Source organism: Mobula hypostoma, chromosome 26, assembly GCF_963921235.1.
Source record: "Mobula hypostoma chromosome 26, sMobHyp1.1, whole genome shotgun sequence".
Lineage (NCBI taxonomy): Eukaryota > Metazoa > Chordata > Chondrichthyes > Myliobatiformes > Myliobatidae > Mobula > Mobula hypostoma.
In genome coordinates, this window is record NC_086122.1 from 2,128,553 (window position 1) to 2,148,183 (window position 19,631).

The 19,631-nt window shown below is 48.0% G+C and overlaps 1 protein-coding gene across 6 annotated transcripts in view; it reads left to right on the forward strand.

Annotated features, from left to right (window-relative positions):
- The first annotated feature begins 2,055 nt into the window (after positions 1–2,055).
- LOC134338213 (adhesion G protein-coupled receptor B2-like) overlaps positions 2,056–19,631 on the forward strand; it is a 1,212,788-nt gene continuing 1,195,212 nt past the window's right edge. For all 6 annotated transcript variants that reach the window (XM_063033890.1, XM_063033884.1, XM_063033886.1 and 3 more), the window contains exon 1: positions 2,056–2,483. The gene's annotated coding sequence lies outside the window, so the exon portion shown is untranslated. The remainder of the gene's footprint in view (positions 2,484–19,631) is intronic.

A 19,631-nucleotide genomic window follows, 5' to 3' on the forward strand; every position in this document is an offset into this window, starting at 1 on the left:
TGGCACGCGGGCTGCTTTCCGAGAGCGATAGTAGCGCGGGGTCGCCTGGGTGAAGGTGGCACGCGGGCTGCTTTCCGAGAGCGATAGTAGCGCGGGGTCGCCTGTGATTGGTGGTGAAGGTGGCACGCGGGCTGCTTTCCGAGAGCGATAGTAGCGCGGGGTCGCCTGTGATTGGTGGTGAAGGTGGCACGCGGGCTGCTTTCCGAGAGCGATAGTAGCGCGGGGTCGCCTGGGTGAAGGTGGCACGCGGGCTGCTTTCCGAGAGCGATAGTAGCGCGGGGTCGCCTGGGTGAAGGTGGCACGCGGGCTGCTTTCCGAGAGCGATAGTAGCGCGGGGTCGCCTGGGTGAAGGTGGCACGCGGGCTGCTTTCCGAGAGCGATAGTAGCGCGGGGTCGTCTGTGATTGGTGCTGAAGGTGGCACGCGGGCTGCTTTCCGAGAGCGATAGTAGCGCGGGGTCGCCTGTGATTGGTGGTGAAGGTGGCACGCGGGCTGCTTTCCGAGAGCGATAGTAGCGCGGGGTCGCCTGTGATTGGTGGTGAAGGTGGCACGCGGGCTGCTTTCCGAGAGCGATAGTAGCGCGGGGTCGCCTGGGTGAAGGTGGCACGCGGGCTGCTTTCCGAGAGCGATAGTAGCGCGGGGTCGCCTGTGATTAGTGGTGAAGGTGGCACGCGGGCTGCTTTCCGAGAGCGATAGTAGCGCGGGGTCGCTGTGATTAGTGGTGAAGGTGGCACGCGGGCTGCTTTCCGAGAGCGATAGTAGCGCGGGGTCGCCTGTGATTGGTGGTGAAGGTGGCACGCGGGCTGCTTTCCGAGAGCGATAGTAGCGCGGGGTCGCCTGGGTGAAGGTGGCACGCGGGCTGCTTTCCGAGAGCGATAGTAGCGCGGATTCGCCTGTGATTGGTGGTGAAGGTGGCACGCGGGCTGCTTTCCGAGAGCGATAGTAGCGCGGGGTCGCCTGGGTGAAGGTGGCACGCGGGCTGCTTTCCGAGAGCGATAGTAGCGCGGGGTCGCCTGGGTGAAGGTGGCACGCGGGCTGCTTTCCGAGAGCGATAGTAGCGCGGGGTCGCCTGTGATTAGTGGTGAAGGTGGCACGCGGGCTGCTTTCCGAGAGCGATAGTAGCGCGGGGTCGCCTGGGTGAAGGTGGCACGCGGGCTGCTTTCCGAGAGCGATAGTAGCGCGGGGTCGCCTGGGTGAAGGTGGCACGCGGGCTGCTTTCCAAGAGCGATAGTAGCGCGGATTCGCCTGTGATTGGTGGTGAAGGTGGCACGCGGGCTGCTTTCCGAGAGCGATAGTAGCGCGGGGTCGCCTGGGTGAAGGTGGCACGCGGGCTGCTTTCCGAGAGCGATAGTAGCGCGGGGTCGCCTGTGATTGGTGGTGAAGGTGGCACGCGGGCTGCTTTCCGAGAGCGATAGTAGCGCGGGGTCGCCTGTGATTAGTGGTGAAGGTGGCACGCGGGCTGCTTTCCGAGAGCGATAGTAGCGCGGGGTCGCCTGGGTGAAGGTGGCACGCGGGCTGCTTTCCGAGAGCAATAGTAGCGCGGGGTCGCCTGGGTGAAGGTGGCACGCGGGCTGCTTTCCGAGAGCGATAGTAGCGCGGGGTCGCCTGGGTGAAGGTGGCACGCGGGCTGCTTTCCAAGAGCGATAGTAGCGCGGATTCGCCTGTGATTGGTGGTGAAGGTGGCACGCGGGCTGCTTTCCGAGAGCGATAGTAGCGCGGGGTCGTCTGTGATTGGTGCTGAAGGTGGCACGCGGGCTGCTTTCCGAGAGCGATGGTAGCGCGGGGTCGCCTGTGATTGGTGGTGAAGGTGGCACGCGGGCTGCTTTCCGAGAGCGATAGTAGCGCGGGGTCGCCTGTGATTGGTGGTGAAGGTGGCACGCGGTGCGAAGTCGGCTGGTGGCGTTAAGCGCACGGTCGCCAGTGGTTGCGCTGATGATGGCATGCGGAGCTGCCGTCAGGTGGCGGCGTTAGCGCGGGGCTGGCAGCGATTGGTGATGAGCGTGGCGCGCGCCCGCTGGTTGTGAGCGCGCCGCTGTCGGCGGTACGCGCGCGGGAGCGAGGGGCCGGACGGCGCTGCCGCTGCCGCTGAGGGGAGTTTGCTGAGTTTGTCCGGATCTCCTGGCGGTCGCAGTCACTGTGGCGGAGCAGCAGCATGTGCAGGTTCTGTATCCGAGAAAGGGGGAGCGTGACGGGCGAAATAAACAGCAACGCACTCATCGCCGCTGACCACAGTGATATCGGTAGCCTGTGCCAGAGCAGCGGGACTCGGCCACGCACCGTCCGGGCAGCAACCGGCCGGCACTGGCGGTTCTGCCGCGCTCTGTAGCCGCAGCGTCTCTCCGGTCTGCAGGGGGTCTGGAAGGAATTCCGGCATCTTCCTTCTTGGAGCGAGAACGTGAGGAGCAACTCCGGACTCGGGGATGGGAAACTTCAACCGGATAAAGTCAGCGGAAAAGGCACCAAAGTCTTGTTAGAATCGCAAAGGTAGGCGCACCGAGCCCTGTCCGCTCCGGCTGCACCGCGGGTCAGGTAGGGGTAGACAGCCGGCAAACGGGAGAACCGCCTCTCTGATGGGGCGCAGGGTAATGAATAGGGTGCTTGTGGGTTGTGAGATGGCAGAGAGCGGGGCCGGGGCGGCGGGGAGGCTGGCCGGTTCAACGGTAAGGATCTCCACATCCCGCATAACCGCAATGTTTGTTGAAATACAGTTAATCTGCGTGAGGGCTCCTGCAGTGGACATGTCACCTTGACCACCGGCACAGACAGAATCGTTGACGGCCCCCTCTGTTACTGAACCGTCCCCCGGTCTTGATTTATCTGTAATGACTACAAGGTTGAAAGTTTCTGACGAAAAATTTTGAAATGCTGCCTTTCTGTTTCGTGCATGACGATGGTTTCTGGTGGCGCCGCTCAGCAATAAATGCACTCCTTCACATAGAACTACTAGCGTGATGTATCACTGATCGCGTTACTGCGAGGTTATAATCAGGTTACAACGACTAAACCTTGTAATTATCGACAGGCCCGCAGTCGGTGGACTGACTTTATTTCCTGTAAACTGCTCAATCGCTACAATGCACCCGGTGTGGATGAAAGCGGGGGCGGGAAGTCCCGCCAGCTTCCTCGCTAACCTAGAAATGCTCCGAGTGTCACTGGCGTTTATCGCATTCCGACCGACACAAAGTGTTAAAGCGGCAGAGACATTCTTGAAAACAATTCCCGTTCCCCTATCCGACCGAGCGCTGCCGGCCCCACTCTACCTGCAGGCTGCTTTATGCCTCTGCTTCCCCCGTCCCCACTCCTCCCCCTCCCCCTCCCCTCCCCTCCCCTCTCCCCTCCTCTCCCCTCCCCCCTCCTCTCCCCTCCCCTCCCCCCTCCTCTCCCCTCCCCTCCTCCCCCTCCCCTCCCCTCCTCCCCCTCCCCCCTCCTCCTCCCCCCTCCTCCTCCCCCTCCCCTCCCCTCCTCCCCCTCCCCCTCCCCTCCTCCCCTCCTCCCCCTCCCCCCCTCCTCCCCCTCCCCTCCCCCCTCCTCCCTCCCCCTCCTCCCCCTCCTCCCCCTCCTCCCCCCTCCTTCCCCTCCTCCCCCCACCCCTCCTCCCCCTCCCCCTCCCCTCCTCCCCCCACCCCTCCCCTCCTCCCCCCACCCCTCCTCTCCCCTCCCCCCTCCCCTCCTCCTCCTCCCCTCCTCCCCCTCCCTCCCCCTCGCCCCTCCTCCCCCTCCCTCCCCCTCGCCCCTCCTCCCCTCCCCGTACCCCCTCCTCCTCCCCTCCCCGTCCCCCCTCCTCCTCCTCCCCCCTCTCCCCGTCCTCCTCCTCCCCCCATCCCTCCTCCTCCTCGCCCCGTCCCTCCTCCTCCTCCTCCCCCTCTCCCCGTCCCTCCTCCTCCTCCCCCCTCCCCGTCCCCCCTCCTCCTCCTCCCCCCTCCTCCTCCCCCGTCCCTCCTCCTCCTCCCCGTCCCCCTCCTCCTCCTCCCCCCGTCCCCCTCCTCCTCCTCCCCCCGTCCCTCCTCCTCCCTCCTCCCCCCTCCTCCTCCCTCCTCCTCCTCCCCCCTCCCCTCCCCTCCTCCCCCCTCCCCTCCCCCTCCCCTCCCTCCCCCTCGCCCCTCCTCCCCTCCTCCCCCTCCCTCCCCCTCGCCCCTCCTCCTCCTCCTCCCCCCTCTCCCCGTCCCTCCTCCTCCTCCTACTCCCCGTCCCTCCTCCTCCTCCTCCCCCTCCTCCTCCCCCCTCCTCCTCCCCACCCCCCTCCTCCTCCCCTCCCCGTCCCTCCTCCTTCTCCCCTCCCCGTCCCTCCTCTCCCCTCTCCCCTCTCCCCTCTCCCCCTCCCCCTCCCCGCCCCCGTCCCCGTCCCTCCTCCTCCCTCTCCCCCCTCTCCCCCTCTCCCCCTCCCCTCTCCCCCTCCCCGTCCCCGTCCCCCCCTCCCCCCTCCCCGTCCCCCTCTCCCCTCTCCCCTCTCCCCTCTCCCCGTCCCCGTCCCTCCTCCTCCCTCTCCCCCCTCTCCCCCTCCCCCCTCCCCCCTCCTCCTCCCCCTCCCCCCTCCCCGTCCCCGTCCCCGTCCCCCCTCCCCCCTCCCCCCTCCCCGTCCCTCCTCCGCCCTCTCACCTCCCCTCCTTCCCTCTCTCCCCTCCCCGTCCTTCCTCCCTCTCCCCATCTGTCAGAGTAATCGGCCGAAGAGTGCCCGGCTGTTTCGGAATCTGCTCCCGAACTCTCCCGGCTTCCCTGGTGCTCCTTCCACCAAATGTATCACCTGAAGTTTATCTCTGGTGACATTTTCGCATTTTCCGTGCGAGATCCAGCTCGCAGCCGCGAATGTGAAGCGCAGCGGGGAACGGTGGCGAGTCTGAGTGATTTTTTTTGTCCCACGGAAATGTCCCGGACGCCGGTGAACCGGCAACTTGAGTTTGCAGGGAGAAGTAAAGATGTGAAGCCCGCAGAGCCGCGGTGTTGCGGGATCTGGAGCCCCCGCGGCCGGCTTGTGAAGTTGCCTTTCAATGTTGGCACGGCAGGAAAATGTGTTTAAATGCGAAAAGATTGACTGCGTTCGCAGATGCAAATAGCACGATTTAAGGGCCGCATCTAAGGTTTCTGGGCCAATATAAAGTTGACATTAAATTTTAAGGTTTCTGTGGAAACGCGAAGCAGATTTGTTCAGCTCAGCAAATAAACTACATTAGTCGCCCTGCAATTGTAATAAAACAAAAGCGGAGCATGAACAGCGGTTCATCCCCTCAAAATTAGTCATGATTATTTTGAACATAGAAAAATTATAGCTGACTATTTAAGTGCAGGAATTGAACCGACTGTGGACCGAAGTGGCAGATCTAAACCAAGTGTGATATTCGTGCATTAAAAAAAACTAGCTCCCATCTCTGTCTTCCTACAACATCATTTAATCGAATATGTAGAATCTTTCAGCACTATAAATTAATTTATTACGTTCAATTCCAATGTGGTATTTTGTGCAAAAGGCCACTGCTCGTCTTCTCTTTAAAGGCACTGTTAGACTCTTTTTCCCCGATTCTCACCAATAAGATGTATTTTAAATTTATTCTGCTTCCAATCTTTTTATCCACACAATCCAATTTTATCTATGCGGTCTATTATTTTTATTTCTCTCATTATGCCTGCTTACCTAAAATATTGTTTGTTGATAGTCATTTTATGGCAGCTGATTGGTTGACAAATTGCTAGAGGCAGTTTACTCTGTATAAAGTAGATCAAACAAATCCAGGACAACTATTTAAAAAGTTTGAACTATTCCATAGTCTTGAAGGGTGTAAATAATCAATCATCTTCCTGGGCTCTTTTTAGTTAGGTTTTTAAAATAGAACATAAAGAGGGGGTATATATGAACATGCCTTTCAGCCCATTATGTGCCAAACAAATTAAACATAATTAAACATATAGTCCCTTCTACAAGCGTATATCATGCCATGTGCCTATCTGCGAGCCTCTTGAAGTCTTTATCTTGTGTGCCTGCACCACCATACCTTGGAGTGCTTTCCAGGCTCTACCACTCTGTGTGTAAAAACAAACTCGCCGGGCACAGCTCTTTTGAACCTATCCTGCCACTTTAAATGCATACATTCAAATACTGGTCATGTTGACCTTGGGAAAAATATACTGCTGTCTACTCTATTCACACCGCTTCTATCAGGTTTCCTCTCAGCCTTCCTGCTCCAGTGCAAACAACTCACTTTTGTACAACCTGTCTGTACTGTACATGCCCTCTAATTCAGGTAACATACTGGTTAACCTTTTCTGCATCTTCTCTAAAACCTTTCCATCCTTCCTATAATGGGGCAACAGAATTGAACACAATATACCAGATGTGATCTTAAGGAGAAGTATTAAAACGAGGAAACAAATATCTGCATTGAGTCTGCATTTAAATTATTCTAGTCTATATTGTATATATCATACAGTTAAATATCTTATGAAGGGACAGTACACTGAAAATGGCTGAATGTTCAAATTGATTATCAAAATACATATATATCCTTATATACAAATTAAATTTTCTTGTGGGCACTTACAGTAAATACAAAAAGCACAATAGAATTAATGAAAGACCACATCCAACAGGACAGGCAAACAGCCAATGTGCAAAAGGCAATAACTGTTCAGATACAAAAAGAAAATAAAGATAATAAATAAACAATAAATGTTGAATTCAGGGGACGAAGAGTCCTTGAAAGTGAGTTAATAGGTTGTGAGAAAAGTTTGGTGATGGGGTGAGTGATGGTATCTGTCATGCTTGCCATTATTAAGGAAATAAGTTCAAGAGTCAGCAACACAAACAAAAGAATATCTGCAGATGCTGGAAATTCAAGCAACACCCACAAAAAGCTAGAGGAACTCAGCAGGCCAATGGAAAAAAGTACAGTTGATGTTTCGGCCTTAACTCTGTTTAGATTCTGTTGCCTTCCAACAATAGAGGCGTGGGTTCAACAACTTGAACAGGGAAGGAGCGTGCAGGAACGGGTACTGACGCCCCCGTAATAAAAAATAAGAGAATGTTTGGAAAGGGGTAAGAATTTAATTCAGACAGCACAAAGACAAAATTACAGAGGATGATGAGTACAGGACTGGAGGTATTGTATTTAAATGTATGCAGTATACATAATAAGGTAGATGATCTTTTAGCGCAATTATCAGGTATGACATTGTGGGCATCACTATATCGTGGTTGAAATAAGTTAACAGCTGGGAGATAAACGACACATCTGCAAGTGGGCAGAAGGGTGGTGTGGCTTTATTGGATGGAAACTGAAGTCAAATTCTTGGAAAGAAATGCTATAGGTTCAGAAGATGTGGAATCCTTGTGGGTAGAGCTAAGATATTGTAAGGTAAAAAGAACCTGACAGGAGTAATAGCACGCCTTTGAACAGTCTGTGGGGTACAACAGAAGGAATTTGTAGAATGTCTGAGATGGCTTTTTAGGCCGATTGCAGTTGAGCCCACTATGGGAAAGGCAAACAAGAGAAAATCTGCAGATGCTGGAAATCCAAGCAACACACAGAGAATGCTGGATGAGCTCAGCAGGCCAGGCAGCATCTATGGAAAAGAGTACAATCGACATTTTGGCCAAGTATTTCTGGATTGGGTGATTGGTAATCATCCAGATTTGATTAGGTTGTTTAAGGTAAAGGAACCGTTAGGAGGCAGTGATCATAATAATAGAATTCACCCTGTCGTTTGAGAGGAAGAAGCCAAAATCAGATGTACTACAGTGGAGTGAATGTAGTGACAGAGGCACGAGAGAACAGCTGGCCAAAGTTGACTGGAAGCAACAATGGCTGGAGTTTCTGGCAGTAATCTAGAGGATTGTGAAGCTTTTATGAACTAACAGAAGGTATTGATAAATGCAAGAAGGAGAGAAAAATTATGAAGACAAGGTATGGTTAATAAAGAATGGACATTGAACTGCTGGAGAGATAGTAATGGGGACAAAGAAATGCTGGGAAAACTGAATAAATATTTTGCATCAGTTTACACCAAAGGTATGAAACAGAGTAGATAGAATATTTTTCGCATAATAAGGGTATTGAAGAAAACAAGAGAAAACTGCTTTAAAATGAACCATAGAAACATGGAAAACCTACAGCACAATACAGGCCCTTCGGCCCACAAAGCTGTGGCAAACATGTGCCTACCTTAGAACTACCTAGGCTTTACCCATAGCCCTCTATTTTTCTAAGCTCCATGTAGCCATCCAGGAGTCTCTTAAAAAACCCTATCGTTTCCACCTCCACCAACGCTGCCGGCAGCCCATTCCACGCACTCAGTACTCTGCGTAGAGAAACTTACCCAAACATCTCCTCTGTACCTACTTCCAAGCACCTTAAAACTATGCACTCTTGTGCTAGCCATTTTAGCCCTGGGGAAAAGCCCCTGACTATCCACATGATCAATGACTCTCATTATTTTGTACATCTCTGTCAAATCACCTCTCATCCTCCGTTGTTCCAAGGAGAAAAGGCCGAGTTCACGCAACCTATTCTCATAAGGCATTGCTCCCCAATCCAGGCAACATCCTTGTAAATCTAAAGGATTTTTAAAGGGATACATGAGAAACCTATTTTACATGGAGTAGTTGATATCTGGAATACACTGCCAGAGAAATGGGTGGGGTCAAATACAATCCCTATGCTTTAAAATTAGATGTATATTTAAATAGGCAAGGTACAGTCTTATGTGGGCAGATGGGATTAATTTAGATGTGCAAAGTGATTTGCATGAATGTAGTGAGCTGAATAGGCTGTTTCTATGCTGTGTAACTCTATGACTCTACTCACTTTGTCCAAGTTGCAGTGTAGCCCAATGCCTACTGATTTGCTGTATATGTAGAAGAACTGTTGTTTCAGTCCTATTAGGACTCCCTCCCACAACTCTATTGTATTGATGCCTGTGTCGGTGTTTCTTCCAATTCTTGAAATTTTCATTTTCTTTGTTATCAAATTCAACCCTGTGGGTTACATTCATGTGCCCTATTTTGATTCTCTCCTTTTTCGATGTCTCTACCATCATTGTAGGGATAGATTTGCAACCAGTATCCATTACAAGTCCAGTTCAGTGTATCTCCTTCCTCTATCTCCCCCAACCCCCAGTACTAGTAAGGGGGTTGGGGGAGATCCTTTTCTCACAGTTCCTCCATCTCTATTGTATGTGCTCAGATGCCTTTTCACATTTTTCCCTTTGGACATCTTTTTCCTGAATAAACAAGATTCTGTGGATTATGGAAATCTTGAGCAACACAGACAAAGTGCTAGAGGAACTCAGCACGTCAGATAGCATCTATGGAGGGGAATAAACGGTCAATGTTTTAGAAAGGGGGCAAAAGCCACAATAAGAAGGGTGTGGATGGGGGGGGGTGGGTACAAGCTGCCAGATGATAGGTGAGAAGGTGGCGGGTGGGGGAATGGGGATGAAATAAATAGCTAGGAGGGGAAGAGGTAAACTGTTGAAGAAGGACGAATTTCAAAAATTCCTTGAATTATGCTTTTTGCTCTACAGTAGTTGAAAGGATCTTAATGGCATCTCCCCCTCGTACACCATCTGTTATTTATTATATACACACATTCTTTTTCTCTCTCTCCTTTTTCTCCCTCTGTCCTTCTCACTATACCCCTTGCCCATCCTCTGGGCTTCCCCCCTCCCCCTTTCTTTCTCTCTGGGCCTCCTGTCCCATGATCCTCTCATATCCCTTTTGCCAATCAACCGCCCAGCTCTTGGCTCCATCCCTCCCCCTCCTGTCTTCTCCTATCATTTCGGATCTCCCCCTCCCCCTCCCACTTTCAAATCTCTTACTAGCTCTTCTTTCAGTTAGCCCTGACGAAGGGTCTCGGCCTGAAATGTCGACTGTACCTCTTCCTAGAGATGCTGCCTGGCCTGCTGCATTCACCGGCAACTTTTATGTGTATTGCTTAATGGCATCTCCTCTTGTTTTTCGTATGTATGCTTTTACTTCTTCAAGCCAGAAAGCAGATGGGGTTACTCTCATCCTCATCTTCCACCCATTCACCCAGTTCTCACAATTTCTGCAATTTCTAGTGCAATTCTGCCACCAATTTGCATCTTGCCTCTCCCTTTCTCTTTCAACATTTTGAAGGTGCTGTACATGTTGTGGCTCTCTGATTCTTTCTTCCATCTTCTCCAATCATTCCCTTACTCTTGCTATTTAATTGCCAGAGAGATAATACCTGCCTTTTTAATCTCTCCTTAAACATCTGAGGGACAGGAAAGGTCCATCTAGTTGATTCTGCTATGCATTTGTACTTTTCTCTCTTGAGTTTTTGGCCACTGGTACTCAGTGTGATCTACCATACAATACCTGTACATGAAACAATTACACATTGGGAGACCACTTTGTAGAACACCTCCATTCACTCTGCAAGATATTCATCATCCTCTTGATTTGAGTTTCCCCAACTTTTCATTAGGGAAATGCTTGCTTTAAACTTTCACTATCACCTTCAAATTCTCTGTAGCTTTGAGATCTTCAAGTAGTTTCCAGTCAACATCTGTTAAATTGTATCTCAGATTTGTAAAAGTAAGTAAAATCTTAGTCATTTTCTGTAATTTTGGATAGTGTAAATTTTTCTTAATGTTGTTGGAACTGCACTTATCCAGAAAAGTGGACAGAAGTAATTTATAATCCTAATTACTGGAAAATATTTGAGAAGAAGCATGAGATGACAATACTCATTGAACATCAAAGACGGACATTTCGACTCCTTGTTGAATTGGTTTTTGCCTGGCACTTGTTCAAATGTTATTTGGTATTTATCTTTCAATGCTTGAATGCTATTTGTGCTTTCGTACAGGCAGTTGAAGACTGATTCATTATCTCAGGAATTGTAAATAGAATGATTGACTGTGCAATCATAAATACCCATCAAGATGGAGAGAAGGTAGCTCTAAAGCAGCTTAAGATGTTCCAAAGAGAGTTGCTGTCAGCATTGGAGAATTTTCCTTTGAGTTGTACCATACACAGAGAGGCCTTTTGGCCCACGATATGTCTGCTAAACTTTTTATAATATTTATACTAATCCCATTTGCCTGCAGGTACTGTATATGCAGAAATATCCTCCTTTGCCGTGCCTATTTACATGTCTATCTAAATGACTCTTAAAGCTAACAAATTCCAGCTCATCCTTTGGAAGCGCATTTCAGATATTAACCACTCTTGGGGGTAGCTAATATTATACCTAAAATTCTTTAAAATTCTTTGACCTTAAACCTCTGCTTCCCTTCTTTTGTTTCTGATGACTGTTCAAGGGGAAAATGATTTTTATTATCTGTCCTATCTACATCTCATAAATTTGTACCCTCCTGATCCCTCTCTTCCTCTAGAAGGGAAAAAACAAGCCCAACCGATCCGATTTCTCTCCCAATCCAGACAATATCGTGGTGAATCTCTTATTCATTTTCTCCAATGTAACCACATCCTTTCTTATGGTGTGTGGAGCAAAAATGCACACAATACTCCAATTGCCTCTACCCCTTTATCCTCTCCCAACTCCAAACCGAATTATGTTTTCCCTATTCCATTTGCACTTCAACTCTCTTAAGCAGAACTTTTCTGGCCTCAACAAGGGTTTTACTTTTGTCCCCCTATACCTGTCATGATACTGAGCTCTTCTTCTGTCGCCTCTGTCTCCAGGCCTACTTTACAAAGGACACACCCCTTCCCTGTTCTGTCTTACTGACGACCCCTTCACTGGCCTGAAGCCTCTTACTCCTTCTCTTGGACGCTGCTCTGTACTTTTGCCGATTCTAGATCTTTTCATCTCCCAATTACTGATGGGACACTAACTGTCTGGACTTCACCACCTATTCCAAACTTGCCCCCCCGAATGCACTGCTCTCCACGCAGCCTAGACTAATTCCAAGTTTGCTATCAAATTTGCAGACAAAGGCCATACGTACTGTTGTAGTCTGGTGGACTGCCTTGCTAAGGCCAGGTAGCAGCTCTTGGGCATCTTCTCTCACTTAGCTCCGAACCATAATTCTACTACAAAGCCTCAAGACACTCTCTTCCATAGCATCACTGACCTCATCACTTCCAGAAGTCTCCTCCCTACAGCCAGAAAGCTCAATTTTCTATAACCCTGTGCTATCTACGATCCACAAACCTGATTAGCAGGCCCATTGTTATCACCTATTTCCACACTGAATCACAAAGCTACATCTATGACATTTCACATGCTTTGCATCACTTCAATAACAGTCAGGTATCTAGCCCTGACTGCCTCATTTTCACGATCCAGTCCCTCTATACTTCCAGCTCCTTATCACAAAGGCCTCAAATTTTTTCACTTCTTTCTCGATAACAGACCCAACCAGTTCCCCTCTATCACAACCCTCCTCCATCTGGCAGAACTCACCCTTGGCAAATTTCTTTCAACCCCTCCCACTTTCTGTAGCCATATAAATTTGTATATGCCTCAGTTATGCTTGCCTTTTCAATGGCTACGTGAAACAATCCATGTTCCAAATCTACACCAGTAATGCTTTTCAACTCATTCTCTGTTTAATTCACAACTGCACTGATGCTGCTTCCTGCACCCATGCCAAGCTCATCAATTTCATCACCACAGTCCATGCCGCCTTCAAATTCACTCAGTCCATCTCCAACACCTTGACCTTCCACATTCTCTGTCTCTACTTCTTTAGGCAGATTTTTTTACCGACGTGTCTTACAAACCCACTGACACATCCCCCCTAGTTACTTTGACTATTCCTCTTCCTATCCTGTTACTTGCAAGGGTGATATTATGATTTTCTCATTTCCTCCCATCTCTCATGGATATTTTCACCTCATTTTCATTCCAGGAAATCTATGTTTGGCCTCACTGCATCCCATTCCCCCTCACCCACCCTCAATAACAGGGGTAGGGTTCACCTTGATGTCACCTACAAGCCACCACATCCAACATATTCGCGCAACTTCTGCCGTCTTCAATGTTATCCCACCACTGTGCACATCTTCCCGTCCCCTCCCATCTCTCTTTTCTGCATGGATCACTCTCTCTTTGACTCTCTTGTTCACTCAACCCTCCCCATTGTTTGCCCCCCAGGCACTTATCTTTGCTACCATGCTGTTATATCTGCCCCAACACCACCACCTCACCACCACTCAGGTCCAAAACAGTTCTTTCAGGCAAGGCGGTGAATCCATTTATTATACCTGGTGCTCCCAAATTGTCCTCCTCTATATAAGACCATATTAAGTTTGCTCCCCCATTTCATCATGGCTCCTTCCTTTTCCTCTCAACCCAATCTCCTGACTTCCCTCTGTATCCCTTCATGCCCTGATCGATCAAGAATCTACCTCTGCCTTAAATATACCAAAAGACTTGGCTCCACAGCTGCATGTGGCAATGAATTCCACAGATTCACCATTCTCTGGCCAAAGAAATTCCTTCTCTTCTCCATTCTAAAAGGACATCCCTCTATTCTGAGGCTGTGTCCTCTGGTCTTAGACACTCCCACCATAGGAAACATCCTATCCACGTCAATTCTATCAAGGCCTTTCACCATTTGATACATTTCAATTAGATTTCCCCACATTCTTCTGAATTTCGGTAAATACAGGGCCAGAGACATCAAATGTTCTACATATAACAAGCTGTTCAATCCTGGGGTTATTTTCATGAAACTCCTTTGAACCCTCTCCATTTCAGCAGATCTTGGGGTCAAAGTCCAGAGCTCCCTGAGAATGACTGCTGAAATCTTAAGGTGGAAATGAAGGCATGTTTGCCTTTATTACTCATGGCATTGAGTTCAAGATTCAGAAAGTAATCTTTATAAAGCTCTGATTAAGCAGCAATTAGAGTTTTGCACTCAATTCTGATTGCCTCACTATAGAAAGGATGTGGAGGCTTTGGAGAGGGTGTGAAAGAGATTTACCAGGATGCTGCCTGGATTAGAGGGCAGTTACTATAAGGAGAAGTTGGACACACTTGTTTTCTCTGGAGCCATGGAGGCTGAAGGAAGATTTGATAGAGGTTATTGAAATTCTGAGATGCATTGATACCCAGCTTGTATCTTTTACAAAGGAGATGTGCAGGATAGTTTTTTTTTAAACACAGACAGTAGTGGTGCATAGAATACGCCTCAGATTTTTGTATTTTCTCTCCATTTAGAATTCCAAAGACATATCGGATAGGTTAATTGGTGGTTGTAAATTGTCCCACAGTTAGGTTAGGGTTAATCGGAGTTGCTGGGGTGGTATAGCTCGAAGGGGCCTATTTCACGCAGTGTCGCTAAGTAAATTAATTAACAAGCTGGTGTACAGCTGCATCTAATAAAATGGTCACAGGGTGAGCAGGATGACATTTATGAGCACTGTTTGATGCCATACTTCGTCAAATGTTGCCTTGTTATCAGCCACTCTCGTCTCACCTTGGCACTTGTCCCTTTTGTCAATTTGGATCAATGAGGTCCGTGGTTGAATCATCCTATGCAGACATTACTGAGCCAGTTATTGCTAGATGTCTCTTCATAGCACTATGGATAAAAGATTTCATCATTTTGTTTTTGATTGTAAATTCACAGAAGAGGATAATAATTAGTTGCTTTCTGTATCGTTTGCATTTGTGAAATGGATATACCATGTAGTTTTTCATATTGCCTGTTTATATTGCAGCTATACTGGAACTAAGGAGGTGGCAATCTTGGTAGTTTAGCAGGATGCTACTTGGTTCCATAGAATTTTCTGTCAAGTGTTTTTTGATATCACATGCAGTAAATTAAATTCTCAGAAAGTTGGGTCCTAAAGGTGGAGGTTCATCAGCAGTACAAAAGTACCACAGCACAAATCATAATAGGTATAATGTCACAATGAATGTGAAATTTAGTCTTGAGCAGTAATTTGGTCACTGAAGGTGACACTCGTATGGAGAATTTCACTTGCAGTAAATATATTATTGAGGATGTGGTTCAGTAGCTTTGTTTTTCATCATCTGTGTCAAGAAATCTGGTAACAATGTGATTGCAAATACTTGAACTTTATCTTTTCCAGCTATGCTGCCATTGCCAATGATGGGATGTTTCTCCCCTTATTAGTTACTAAATTGAACATAGAACATAGAATAGTACAGCACAGCACAGTGCAGGCCTTTTGGCCCACAATGTTGTGCCGACCCTCAAACCCTGCCTCCCATATAACCCCCCACCTTAAATTCCTCCGTATACCTGTCCAGTAGTATCGTAAATTTCGCTGGTGTATCTGCCTCCACCACTGACTCAGGCAGTGCATTCCATGCACCAACCACTCTCTGAATAAAAAACCTTCCTCTCATATCCCCCTTGAACTTCCCACCCTTTACCTTAAAGCCATTGTATTGAGCAGTAGTGCCCTGGGGAATAGGTGCTGGCTATCCACTCTACCTATTTCTCTTAATATCTTGTATTAACGAAATAGAAAAGGCTTGTCAGAAGGGCAGTGTTATGATAATTGTGGGGGATTTTAACATGCCAGTGGATTAGGAAAATCAGGTCGGCACTGGATCTCAAGAGAGAGAACTTGTAGAATGTCTGCGAGATGACTTTTTAGAACAGCTTGTTGTTGAGCCCACTAGGGGATCGGCTGTACTCGACTGGGGATCGGCTGTACTCGATTGGGTATTGTGTAATGAACCGGAGGTGATTAGACAGATTGGGTGAAGGAACTCTTAGGAAGCAGTGATCATAACATGTTTGAGTTCACTGTGAAATTTGAAAAAGAGAAGCCGAAATCTGATGTGTTGGTATTTCAGTGGAGTAAAGGAAATTACAGTGGCATGAAAGAGGAACTGGCCAAAGTTGACTGGAAAGGGACACTGGCGGGAAGGACGGCAGAGCGGCAGTGGCTGGAGTTTATGCGAGAAATGAGGAATGTGCAAGACAGATATATTCCAAAAAAGAAGAAATTTTAGAATGGAAAAAGGATGCAACCGTGGCTGACAAAAGTCAAAACCAAAGTTAAAGCAAAGAAGAGGGCATACAAGGAAGCCAAAATTAGTGGGAAGACAGAGGATTGGGAAGTTTTAAAAAGCTTACAAAAGGAAACTAAGAAGGTCATTAAGAGGGAAAAGATTAAGTATGAAAGGAAGCTAGCAAATAATATCAAAGAGGATACTAAAAGCTTTTTCAAGTATATAAAGAGTAAAAGACAGGTGAGAGTAGATATAGGACCGATAGAAAATGATACTGGAGAAATTTTAATAGGAGATAAGGAGATGGCGGAGGAACTGAACGAGTATTTTGCATCAGTCATCACTGAGGAAGACATCAGCAGTATACCGGACACTCAAGGGTGGCAGGGAAGAGAAGTGTGTGCAGTCACAATTACGACAGAGAAAGTACTCAGGAAGCTGAATAGGCTAAAGGTCGATAAATCTCCTGGACCAGATGGAATGCACCCTCGTGTTCTGAAGGAAGTAGCTGTGGAGATTGTGGAGGCATCAGCAATGATCTTTCAAAAGTCGATAGATTCTGGCATGGTTCTGGAGGACTGGAAGATTGCAAATGTCACTCCGCTATTTAAGAAGGGGGCAAGGAAGCAAAAAGGAAATTATAGACCTGTTAGCTTGACATTGGTGGTTGGGAAGTTGTTGGAGTTGATTGTCAATGATTGTTACAGAGTACCTGGAGGCATATGACAAGATAGGCAGAACTCAGCATGGATTCCTTAAAGGAAATTCCTGCCTGACAAACCTATTACAATTTTTTGAGGAAATTACCAGTAGGCTAGACAAAGGAGATGCAGTGGATGTTGTATATTTGGATTTTCAGAAGGCCTTTGATAAGGTGCCACACATGAGGCTTCTAAACAAGATAAGAGCCCATGGAATTACGGGAAAGTTACATACGTGGATAGAGCGTTGGCTGATTGGCAGGAAACAAAGAATGGGAATAAAGGGATCCTATTCTGGTTGGCTGCTGGTTACCACTGGTCCGTGTTGGGGCCGCTTCTTTTTACATTGTATATCAACGATTTGGATTATGGATTAGATGGCTTTGTGGCTAAGTTTGCTGGCGATACGAAGATAGGTGGAGGGGCTGGTAGTGCTGAGGAAACAGAGGGTCTGCAGAGAGACTTGGATAGATTGGAAGAATGGGCAAAGAAGTGGCAAATGAAATACAATGTTGGAAAGTGTACGGTTATGCACTTTGGCAGAAGAAATAAACGGGCAGACTATTATTTAAATAGGGAGAGAATTCAAATTTCTGAGATGCAATGGGACTTGTGAGTCCTTGTACAGGATACCCTTAATGTTAACCTCCAGGTTGAGCCAGTAGTGAAGAAGGCGAATGCAATGTTGGCATTTATTTCTAGAGGAATAGAGTATAGGAGCAGGGATGTAATGTTGAGGCTCTATAAGGCGCTGATGAGACCTCACTTAGAGTACTATGGGCAGTTTTGGTCTCCTTATTTAAGAAATGATGTGCTGACGTTGGAGAGGGTACAGAAAAGATTCACTAGAATGATTCCTGGAATGAGAGGGTTAACATATGAAGAACGTTTGTCTGCTCTTGGACTGTATTCCTTGGAGTTTAGAAGAATAAGGGGAGACCTCATAGTAACATTTCGAATGTTGAAAGGCATGGACAGAGTGGATGTGGCAAAGTTGTTTCCCATGATGAGGGAGTCTAGTACGAGAGGGCATGACTTAAGGATTGAAGGGCGCCCATTCAAATCAGAAATGCGAAGACATTTTTTTAGCCAGAGGGTGGTGAATCTATGGAATTTGTTGCCACGGGCGGCAGTGGAGGCCAAGTCATTGGGTGTATTTAAGGCAGAGATTGATAGGTATCTGAGTAGCCAGAGCATCAAAGGTTATGGTGAGAAGGCAAGGGGAGTGGGACGAAATGGGAGAATGGATCAGCTCATGATAAAATGGCGGAGCAGACTCAATGGGCCGAATGGCCGACTTTTGCTCCTTTGCCTTATGGTCTATACCTCTATCATGTGTCCTCTCATCCTTCTTCTCTCCAAGGAGTAAAGCCCTAGCTCCCTTAATCTCTGATCATACTCTCTAAACCAGGCAGCATCCTGGTAAATCTCCTCTGTATCCTTTCCAATGCTTCCACATCCTTCCTATAGTGAGGCAACCAGAACTGGACACAATACTCCAAGTATGGCCTAACCAGAGTTTTATAGAGCTGCATCATTACATCACGACTCTTAAACTCTATCCTTCGACTTATGAAAGCTAACACCCCATAAGCTTTCCTAACTACCCTATCCACCTGTGAGGCAACTTTCAGGGATCTGTGGACAGATACCCCGAGATCCCTCTGCTCCTCCACGCTACCAAGTATCCTGCCGTTTACTTTGTACTCTGCCTTGGAGTTTGTCCTTCCAAAGTGTACCACCTCACACTTCTCCGGGTTGAACTCCATCTGCCACTTCTCGGCCCACTTCTGCATCCTATCAATGTCTCTCTGCAATCTTTGACAATCCTCTACACTATCTACAACACCACCAACCTTTGTTTCGTCTGCAAACTTGCCAACCCACCCTTCTACCCCAACATCCAGGTCGTTAATGAAAATCACGAAAAGTAGAGGTCCCAGAACAGATCCTTGTGGGACACCACTAGTCACAATCCTCCAATCTGAATGTACTCCCTCCACCACCACCCTCTGCCTTCTGCAGGCAAGCCAATTCCGAATCCACCTGGTCAAACTTCCCTGGATCACATGCCTTCTGACTTTCTGAATAAGCCTACCGTGTGGAACCTTGTCAAATGCCTTACTAAAATCCATATAGATCAGATCCACTGCACTACCCTCATCTATATGCCTGCTCACCTCCTCAAAGGACTCTATCAGGCTTGTTAGACACCATCTGCCATTCACAAAGCCATGCTGACTGTTCCTGATCAGACCATAATTCTCTAAATGCCCATAGATCCTATCTCTAAGTATCTTTTCCAACAGCTTTCCCACCACAGACGTTGTAAGGCTCACTGGTCTATAATTACCCGGACTATCCCTGCTACATTTTTTGAACAAGGGGACAACATTTGCCTCCCTCCAATCCTTTGGTACCATTCCTATGGACAACGAGGATATAAAGATCCTAGACAGAGCCTCAGCAATCTCTTCCCTCGCTTCGTGGAGTAGCCTGGGGAATATTCCGTCAGGCCCCAGGGAGTTATCTGTCCTAATGTATTTTAACAACTCCAACACCTCCCCTCCCTTAATATCAACATGCTCCAGAACATCAACCTCACTCATATTGTCCTCACCGTCATCAAGTTCCCTCTCATTGGTGAATACCGAAGAGAAATATTCATTGAGGACCTCGCTCACTTCTATATCCTCCAGGCACATCTTCCCACCTTTATCTCTAATCGGTCCTACCTTCACTCCTGTCATCCTTTTGTTCTTCACGTAATTGAAGAATGCCTTGGGGTTTTCCTTTACCCTACTCACCAAGGCCTTCTTATGCCCCCTTTTTGCTCTTCTGAGCCCCTTCTTAAGCTCCTTTCTTGCTACCCATATTCCTCAATAGACCCATCTGATCCTTGCTTCCTAAACCTCGTGTATGCTGCCTTCTTCCACCTGACTAGATTTTCCACCTCACTTGTCACCCATGGTTCCTTCACCCTACCATTCTTTATCTTCCTCACCGGGACAAAT